Genomic DNA, 9,823 nt, shown 5'->3' on the forward strand with positions numbered 1-9,823 from the left:
CCTCCGCCTCTGCCGGACCTGTTCCCAGGAGGACCAGTTCCACCACAAAACACACAAGATGGCCTCCTTCTTTAGAGACCGCAATTTCCCTTCCCACGTGGTTAAAGATGCCCTCCAATGCATCTCATCTACATTCCGCACCTCCGCGCTCAGACTCCAACCCTCCAACCGTAACAAGGACAGAACGCCCCTGGTGCTCACCTTCCACCTTACAAACATTCGCATAAACCAAATCATCCGCTGTCATTTCTGCCACCTCCAAACAGACCCCACCACCAGGGATATATTTCCCTCCCCACCCCTTTCCGCCTTCCACAAAGACGGTTCCCTCAGTGACTACCTGGTCAGGTCCACACCCCCCTACAACCCACCCTCCCATTCTGGCACTTTCCCTGCCGCCTCAGGAACTGGAAAACCTGCGCCCACATCTCCTGCCTCACCTCTCTCCAAGGCTCTAAAAGAGCCTTCCACATTCATCAAAGTTTTATTTGCACATCCACTAATATCATTTATTGTATCCGTTGCTCCCGATGCAGTCTCCTCTACATTGGGGAGACTGGGCGCCTCCTAGCAGAGCGCTTTAAGGAACATCTCCGGGACACCCGCACCACTCAACCACACCGCCCTGTGGCCCAACATTTCAACTCCCCCTCCCACTCTGCCGAGTACATGGAGGTCCTGGGCCTCCTTCACCGCCGCTCCCTCACCACCAGAGGCCTGGAGGAAGAACGCCTCATCTTCCGCCTCAGAACACTTCAACCCCAGGGCATCAATGTGGACTTCAACAGTTTCCTCATTTCCCCGTCCCCCACCTCGCCCTAGTTCTAAACTTCCAGATCAGCACTGTCCCCATGACATGTCTGGCCTTGTCCTACCTGCCTAGCTCCTTTTCCACCTACCCACTCCACCCTCCTCCCTGACCTATCACCTTCATCCCCTCCCCCAATCACTCATGGTATTCTACGCTACATTCTCCCCACCCCCACCCTCCTCTAGCCTCCTCCACGCTTCAGGTTCACTGCCTTTATTCCTAATGAATGGATTCTGCCCGAAACGTCGATTTCGAAACTCCTTGGATGCTGCCTGAACTGCTGTGCTCTTCCACCACCACTAATCTAGAATCTGGTTTCCAGCATCTGCAGTCATTGTTTTTACCGCCTTGCAGTTCTTCCCCAGGCTGTATCACACAGCAGGGTCCTCCGGTGAAATGAACAGCCGTGAATGACATGTGGTTCGGTCTGTCGGAGACAGCATTTCCAGACAGATACAGTTCCCTCTTATTAGAACAAGCAGCACTGATGATGAATAACCTCAGAGAGAAGCAAGCGATAGAGATTTCCTGTGGACTCGATGGGCTGAACGGCTTCTGTCGGCACGTGAATGACGTCACCCGTCTCTGCCGTCCCTCTCCCTGTCTCTGTGACAGAGTGGCAGAGGGAGAAATAATGGCTCGTTTTTAATCCTCCCTTCCGCTTTGGACTGTCTGCAGCCCCGCAGCCCCTGGCTGTGGGGATGGTTCTCAGTGAGTGAGGGTTTCATACGGAGCCGCTTCATCTGGGACATTTTGGACTCAGATGTTAACTGATGCCCGATTGCAGCAAAGAAACCGACGGCTCTGAAACAAAAGCCTTTCTGCTGGATTGTTCTGTGAAGATTGATTCTGAACATCAAATGGGCAACACAAAAATGCACTGCTTTGAATTTTACTGAGGGAAGAGAGTCCACAGCCCATTTCTCTCTTTCCCACCAGCTCAGCACGTTTTTCTCTCTCTCAAATAAATGATATTTGGAGGAAGTTCGCAATCAAAGTTGCTAAGTTCCAGCGGCGCTCTTGCACCTGGCTGTGCCCGTGAGAGGAAGCTTCAGAGCATATCCGCATTTACATCCCATCATAATGCCTGCAAGTGGAGGGGAATGGCTGAATACTCTGCCATGAGAGACAGCTCAGTCCACGGGGATGGGATAAACAGCATCGTCCCGCGTGGGGACGTTCTGCCGATCAGACACAGTCCACTTTATCATTCAGATCATACCAGAGTGAGAACGCTCGAGAAGGCCAATCGGTCACTCGTACCTGTGCCAACTCGGGAGTTGCAAAAAATTGGTGAAAGTGGAAAGTGGATTTGTTCACGTTTCAAGTGTTTCCATGAAGCAGGAAGCAGAAGAAGATACACAGTCAAGCGATTGAGATCTGACTACAGGGGCAGCAAATAAGTTGTACAGGGCAGGGGAGAGCTTTGAAGTATTGAATTCTGGTTAATGGGACGATCATGCTTTTACGAGGCCACGCTGCTACAGAAGAAACTATGTCAGTGTCTCTCAGCATTGTGATGTCACAGGCAAAAGACGCCGTTACACTGCAGGAAATTCCTTTTCCCAATGTGAGGGCTGTCCATATGTAAAGGTGTCGCTTATATATCGAATCCTTTCACATAAATAATTCCACTGCACCTCAGTGCGTTGTATTGTCTCCTTTCCACTTTACCTGTCATTGTGCCTGCACTGAAGTTGATTTTCTCTTTCTGCGTGTCTTTTACAGTCTGGATGATGTGATGCAGTTGTACTGACCCATCTTCTGACAGAATTTTCCACTTCACTTCAGCCCACCCTAACTTCGCTATCTGATACCAGTCCCGTTGTTTAGATGTTAATCGCTCGTCTCAGATGCAGCCTGCCCTCACCCAAAATAAATGGAAAACTCAGTCACACTGTGATCACTGCAATCGAGGGATATCTGCACTCTCCGGTCATTGATAATTCCAAGGATAAAGTTAGGGCAGCAGATGCTGGAGGTCGGAGTTGGTAGTGTGATGTTGGAAAAGCACAGCAGATCAGGTAACATCCGAGCAGCAGGAGAATTCAGGTGTCAGACTTAAGCCCTTCAGCAGGAATAAGGCTTGTGAGTCGGGACTGAGAAATAAATGGAAGTGGTGTGGGGTTAAGGGGAAATAGCTGGAAAGCAATAGATGGATGAATAGGAGGGAGAAGATAATAGGTTAGAAATGGCAGTGTTGGAATGGGTTGAGAGGGCGGTGCCGAGTTGAAGGCTTGTGCTTTTGGGAGGGGAAATGAAGTAACTGTTCAAATTCACATTTATCCCGTGTGGTGTTAGAGTCCCAAGGCGGAATGTGTAGTGTTCCTCCTACAGGCGGTGTGTGGTAACGGTTGGCAGTGGAGGACATCCAGGACCTGTATGTCTTTGATGGGGTAGGAGGGGGAGTTGAAGTGTTCAGCCACGGGACGGTGAAGTTGGTGGGTGCAGGTGTCCCAGAGATGTTCTCTGAAATGATCTGCAAGAAGTTTTCCTGTCTCCCTGATGTAGAGGAGACCACACTGGGTGCAACGGATTCAGTAGATGACATTGGTAGCTGTACAGGTGAATTTCTAATGGATGTGGAATGATCCCTTCGGGTCTTGGCTGAGGTGAGGGGAGTGATGTGGGTGCTAGTTTCACCCTTCCTTTGGTGGCAGTGAAAGGTGCCAGGAGAGGGTTGTGGGCTGGTGGGGGGATGTGTGGACCTGAAGAGGGGGTCATGGAGGGAATGGTCTTGACGGAATGTTGGAAGGGCTGGGTAGCGAAACATATCTCTGTTGTTGGTGTCTGTTTGGAGGTGGCATCAGCGACAGAATATGATGCGTTTATGCGGAGTTTTATGGGGTGTAAAGTGAGCACCAGTTGGTTCTGTCCTTGTTGCGTTGAGAGGGGTGGCTTCAAGGGTGGTGCTGTGTGAAATAGAGGTGATGAACTTGAGTGCGCTGTCAACCACGTGGGAAGGCAATTTGTGATCGTGGAAGAAGGAGACCAACTGGCTCTTTCTGAGGTGTAATTGGTCATCCTGGGAAGAGGTGTGCTGGAGGTGGAGGAATTGGGAATAAAGAATGGTCTTCTTACACGAGATAGGGTTGGAGGAGATGTCGTCTAGATACATGTGGGAGTCGGTGGGCTTGTAGTATATGTCTGTAATTAATCAGTCGCCAGAGTCGGTGATGGAGAGGTCCAGGAAGTTGAGGGAATTTGCCAAGCTGATCCGGATAAATTTGAGGTCGGAGTGGAAGGTGTTGGTAAAGTTGGTTAGCAATTCAACCTGCTCGTTGGAGCACCAAGTGGCACCAAACATTCAACAATGTAGAGGAGGTACAGATGGAGGATGGTGCCTGTGTAACTGCGAAAGATGGACGGTTCCGCGTATCTGACAAACAGACAGGCATAGCTAGGTCCTATGCGGGTGCCCGTGGCTACCAGTTTCGATGGAAGAAGTGGGAGAATTGGAAAGAGAAGTTGTTGATTGTGAGGACCAGTTCAGCCAGGTGGATGAGGATGTCAGTGGAAAGGTAATGGTTGGGATGCTGTGAGATTAAGAAATGGAAGGCTTGCAGACTTCTGTCATTGCTGATGGATTTGTACAGGGACTGGATGACCATGGTGAAGATGACGCAGTGAGGGCCAGGGAAACGAAATTCTTGGAGGAGGTGAAATCCATTGGGGTGTCACGAATGTAAGTGGGCATTTCCTGAAATGCGGAAAGAGGATTGTGTCAACGTAGGAGTAAATGATTCGGATGGGAGAGGCTCAGGATGAGACAATAGATCGACTGGGGCAGTCAGGTTTGTCAATCTTAGGAACGAGGTAGAATTGGGGAGTGCGCAGTTCACAGACAATGAGGTTGAAGTTTGTGGATGGGAGATGCCCAGAGGTGATGAGATTGTGAATGGTCTGCGAGATGATGGTTTGTTGAGGGGAGGAGAGTTTGTGATCGTGGTCTGTAGGAGGAGGTGCCTGCGAGTTGGCCACTGGCTTCAGCTTTGTTACTCTGCCCGACTCACAAGCCTAATTCCTGATGAATGGCTTATGCCTAAATCGTCCATTCTTCTGCTCCTCGGATGTTGCCTGACCTGCTGTGCTTTTCCAGTACAATATTCTCCACTCATTCATTATTACTGCCTCATTTCACACTGCCAGGTCCACGCTGTCTGTTTGATACTAATGAGCACTGTTCTCATGGACTGCGACAAATTCTGCCAATCTGAAACAAAAACAGAAATTGCTGTAAAATCACAGGTATGCTGGCAGCATCTGTGCAGATGAATCACAGTTAACGTTTCACATCCATTGGGTCTGTCTCTCCACAGATGCTGTCAGACGTCCTGAAATATTCCAGCAACATCTGTTTTTGTTTGATTTTCAACATCAGCAATTTTTTCATTTTTGTTTTCTTATTTTCTGCAAATATGATTTGGCTAAAGATTACGTTCGATGTTTTAAATATGACTGTGATGGAACGGCCAGATTCCACCAGCCGGCTACTTTTATTTGGTTCACGTGACCAATGCCTTTCCACTGGGTCACCGCGCCCTACAGCTGCACTGCATATAAATTGACAAAATTGCGGCATTCTCTCGGAATGGCAATCAGGAGGGAGATTGATTGAAATTATTGAAAACTTTAGATAAACCGATAAAACACGGGATATAAAACGGGAAACTGAAAGGGAAAGGGAGAACAGCGAATGATAGTTTTTTGACAAAACTGAAATATAATTGCTCAAGATTCAGAAAGTGCTTTCATCCAGAAACATACCATAATATGGAATGTAATGTTTGGGGCAACCAATGCAAGCAGATAGCAAAATCTTAGTTTTAAAGTCTTGCTGCAACTGTTTTGGTTTTCATGAACGCACACATGGGATTCAGTGCTGTTATGATCTCCTAAAATGGGAAAGGAAATCCTTGCCTTCGAGGATACGTGGGGAATGTTGACTGATTCATCCCAGTAATGGCAGGACTGTCCTCTGGAAGCGTATGGGTTAAATCTTTCAATGTTCCATGGAGTTTCAAATGAGTGGTGAAGGGAATGTTTCCATTCACAAATTAATCATTCAGTAGAATTCAATACAGGGACCCATGAAATGATGAACAAATTGAACAAGAACACGGACATACGACACACAATAGCTACGACCATTACTATGTGAAAACGGTTGATTTCAGATCCACAGTGACCTTTGGTGATGGCATTTACTGTCCAGAACCAGTCTGCACTGGAATGACTGGAGACACACTATGAAGTATTTGAACTTCAGTCGCCTTTAGAAATAGATGGGACTGACTCAGGACACGGGGATTTGGAGATGTTGGCCTTTCAAACCTTTCAGGCATTCCGTGGAAGAATAAAGGAAGTGATAGAAACTTTTCGTCTCCATGGAGACGATGTTCATGAACTGGATAGATAGTAATTTACCTTATTGGAGTTTATAAATCGAGGCGTCATATTTACAAAGCAATGAGTTCATCGTGTAACTGTAAAATCTTTTTGTCACACTCAGTGGGAACACTGTGTGTAATCCTTGTCCTCATTCTCCACCAAAAACATGTAAAGAAGTTAGAAAGCGCACAGACGCTGTTTCCTGGATAGCAAGATATTAGAAAGCCAAGTGACGTTGTTTACTGAGACATAAAAATATCAGAAAGGATACAAAAGGGATGATAGAAAGAATTAAGTAGTTTATTCACGAGATTTGGAAATGCTGGATGCACAAACACGCAAGTTTAACGGAAACAAATGAGATTTGCACGTAACGCGAGGTTTGAATGAGTAAATCGGGGAAAGTCCCTCTTTTGAGTGAATCAATAACTTTCGTTAGAGCTTCAAAACCATTAGTGAATGATTAAGAAAAGTTTGGATGAGAGTTTCTTCCACTCAATAGAGTTATTTAAATCGTGAACGACTTTACAGAAATAAAACGTAGAAGCTGATTTCAGAGTGTTTTAAAAGATACATGAACAAACGTACAAGGAGAGAATTTACCATTGAGTGAAAGTCAGTATAGTTGCGTAACAATTTCGAATTTGTTGACTTCAGACACAAAGATATTTCATGAACATGTACAACTGAATAAGACTGAGTATAACAAGTTCATGGATTGGTAAGCTGTGGCGTATTATTCAAGGTGAAACTCTGTAAATGGAGCTGATGTCCTAAAATAACTGCAGATAGAAATTATATCCTAATGAGCAGGAATTGAATCATCACTTGGAGAGGCAACACCCACTTTAAAAATTTGACCACATTCACATGATGTTATGTATATTTCGTACATTCTTAACTCCACCCAAGAAATCCACCAAGAAGACTCGGTCCTTTTGTATTGTTAACCCCCTGTACTGCTCTGCAGCACGCCATTGAAGATAAAGTATGCTCAGACCAAAATTCAATTCAATACAATATTCAAACTGTCCTATGTGATTTCTTTTTTTATGATTATTGCAACAAGCTTTGTGAGTTTGTAACAAACTGTGAAACATGAAACCAGTTCAACATCAATTTTCCCGGAATTTAAAGCAGTGCTCATGGGAAACGTTATCCACCTGCTAAAAAAATCACCTTAGCCTCTCTCTCTCCACATATGTCTCTTCACGTTTTAGATACTTGCAGTATGTTTGTAGATCAAGGAGTCATTATCCGGAAAAGGTTGTTTCTCTATCCACAAACACGGGTATTTTCCCATCAACTTGACCTTCTGTCCGTATCCCGCAACACGACGACAAATTGAAGCTGCTCCATGTGAGACTCAAACTTCAAACTTCGGCAAACCCCCCCCCCCCCTAAACTGAAACAGAGATACCGTGCACTGGTCACCTTCAGCACAGGAGCAACACATTAATGCTTAACTCCACATTCCTGGTTTTACCTTAACATTTGGGAAACCGACTTTCTCTGATTCCATGGCTAGGAATGGGGATTATATGATCATCTTCACCAGTGATTCTGTCCCCGCGTGAGGAAAGTGGTGAGGTCCTCATTGAAAAGATGGGTAGATTGATGATATGTACAATGTCATCTTTTGCCTTCACTAACCCATGAGCTTTTTATTTTGTTTTGCATCTGTAGAAATCTTAAAATCTTCATCTTGAACAGACTCAATGACAGATCTCCATTGTGTCTCTGGCATCGAATTTCATAGTGTAAACTCCCTCTGAATCCTTCCACCGCAGTCCGCTGTTTGGGAAGTGTTCCAGTTGTGGGATATGCACATCCCCGTCTGTCACCTGTTGCAACCAGTATGCGCTCTGACACTGCCCTCATTTTCCTTCTGACACTTGCTCACTGTGTTGCTGTGATCATACAGTGACTTGGTGTCGCACAGTGCAGGAAAATGATACAGATAAAGGTTTTTGCATTGTTGCCTTCAATTGTCAGTTTAGCCTTATTTTGGATTTTGAAATTGTCTGTTCTGTACACAAGTGCGTGTCAAAAACATCTGAGCGGAAGTTAGGTGTTCCGAATAATGACATTGAGCACTATGCACTCTCCTCCGGTCTGGAAAACAATTCCTCACAGGTAATTTAATAGACAATATACAGCAGGTGCAGGAGTAGGCCATTCTGCCCTTCAAGCCAGCACCACCATTCATTATGATCATGGCCTGAACATCCTCAATCTGTATCCTGTTCCTGCCTTATCCCCATAACCCTTGATTCCACTATCCTTAAGAGCTCTATTCAACTCTTTATTGAAAGAACACCTCCTGCTGTCTGGGATCTTCATTCCGTTGACTTAAAATATTCTCAGTATTCAACAGACCTTGTTACATATTCATTTCCTCATTTTTGTTCAGATCACTGTGTGCATTGTGTGACAGTGGGAGTGCACTTGCCCCACAACCCAGGGGTCAGACCATAGTCTTGGAACCGTACTATGTTATTTATCATTTTACCAACACCAGGGAGAAATATCTGCTGCTCTGCATAATTTACCCAATTCAATTATTCATAAGGTCATAGCTGCGCCATGGTCTGTGACGAGGTGGCCGAGAGGTTAAGGCGATGGATTGCTAATCCGTTGTGCTCTGCACGCGTGGGTTCGAATCCCACTCTCGTCGCTGTCATCAATGGCATTTTCGTGGGGTTGTTTTCTGATGATCACAGCTGTCGTATTGAAACTGGAACGCTAAGAGTCAGTTTACATCCATTTCCGCTATTACAAATTTCAAAGAATGGCTTGAGCCTGTTGACTAAACTGTATTGAAATGTAGGTTGCATTGGGATAATGAAAGGGAGCGCGGTTTCCTTTTGCAAATCAAGTTGCTGTGAACGTTTTTTCGTATGAAAGACATCCAGGAAAATCAAATAACGAGAGCTGCGAAGTGCATGTTTATGCAAAGGAATTCTTAATGAACGTTTTGTCAGATGAAATCCGGAGGAGGTTGAGAAGAAGTAATTCATCCTGGTGAGAAGAGCACAGCGAGACAGCACAAAATGATGGCGATACTTCAAAGGGGCAGGGCGTGGGTGTAGGGGCACTGAGGACTGGCTGTAAATGCACAGTGGAGAATTGCCAATGTTGGTGCCGTGCATGGGCACGGAAAGGCTGACACATTGGTCTCGCCCTCGCCCCTAGCTCTCGCCATTGATGAATGCTGGGCATAAGGCACAGATAAACACAAGATGTGGGAAGCAAGCTCCCTCTCGTTATGCACACACTGGATGCATCACATTGAACTATGAACAACTGGAGAAATCAGCATGTTACCTTTAGGGAGTTGAACTAAACTGTGGATCAATGACCGCAGATTCATGCAACATAAACAAGAAAAATAATTTAAAATGTAGGGTGAAGGTTTGCTTGCTCAGCTGTAGCTTTGATATCCAGACGTTTCATTACTTGGCTAGGTAACGTCATCATCAGTGGCGACCTCCAAGTGAAGAGAATCTGTTGTCTCCTCTTTCTCTTTATATCTTTCTCCTCGATGGGGTTCCTGGGGTTTGTGATGATGTCATTTCCTGTTCGTTTTCTGAGGGGTTGATAGATGGCATCTAGATCTAT

General features: G+C 45.7%; 1 non-coding gene across 1 annotated transcript; it reads left to right on the forward strand.

The window, feature by feature from the left end:
• The first annotated feature begins 8,797 nt into the window (after positions 1 to 8,797).
• On the forward strand, positions 8,798 to 8,879 carry trnas-gcu (transfer RNA serine (anticodon GCU)). The gene has a single exon. It is a non-coding gene; the product is annotated as a tRNA-Ser (tRNA).
• Positions 8,880 to 9,823: the final 944 nt, after the last annotated feature.

Source organism: Chiloscyllium punctatum, chromosome 50, assembly GCF_047496795.1.
Source record: "Chiloscyllium punctatum isolate Juve2018m chromosome 50, sChiPun1.3, whole genome shotgun sequence".
NCBI classification, from domain to species: domain Eukaryota; kingdom Metazoa; phylum Chordata; class Chondrichthyes; order Orectolobiformes; family Hemiscylliidae; genus Chiloscyllium; species Chiloscyllium punctatum.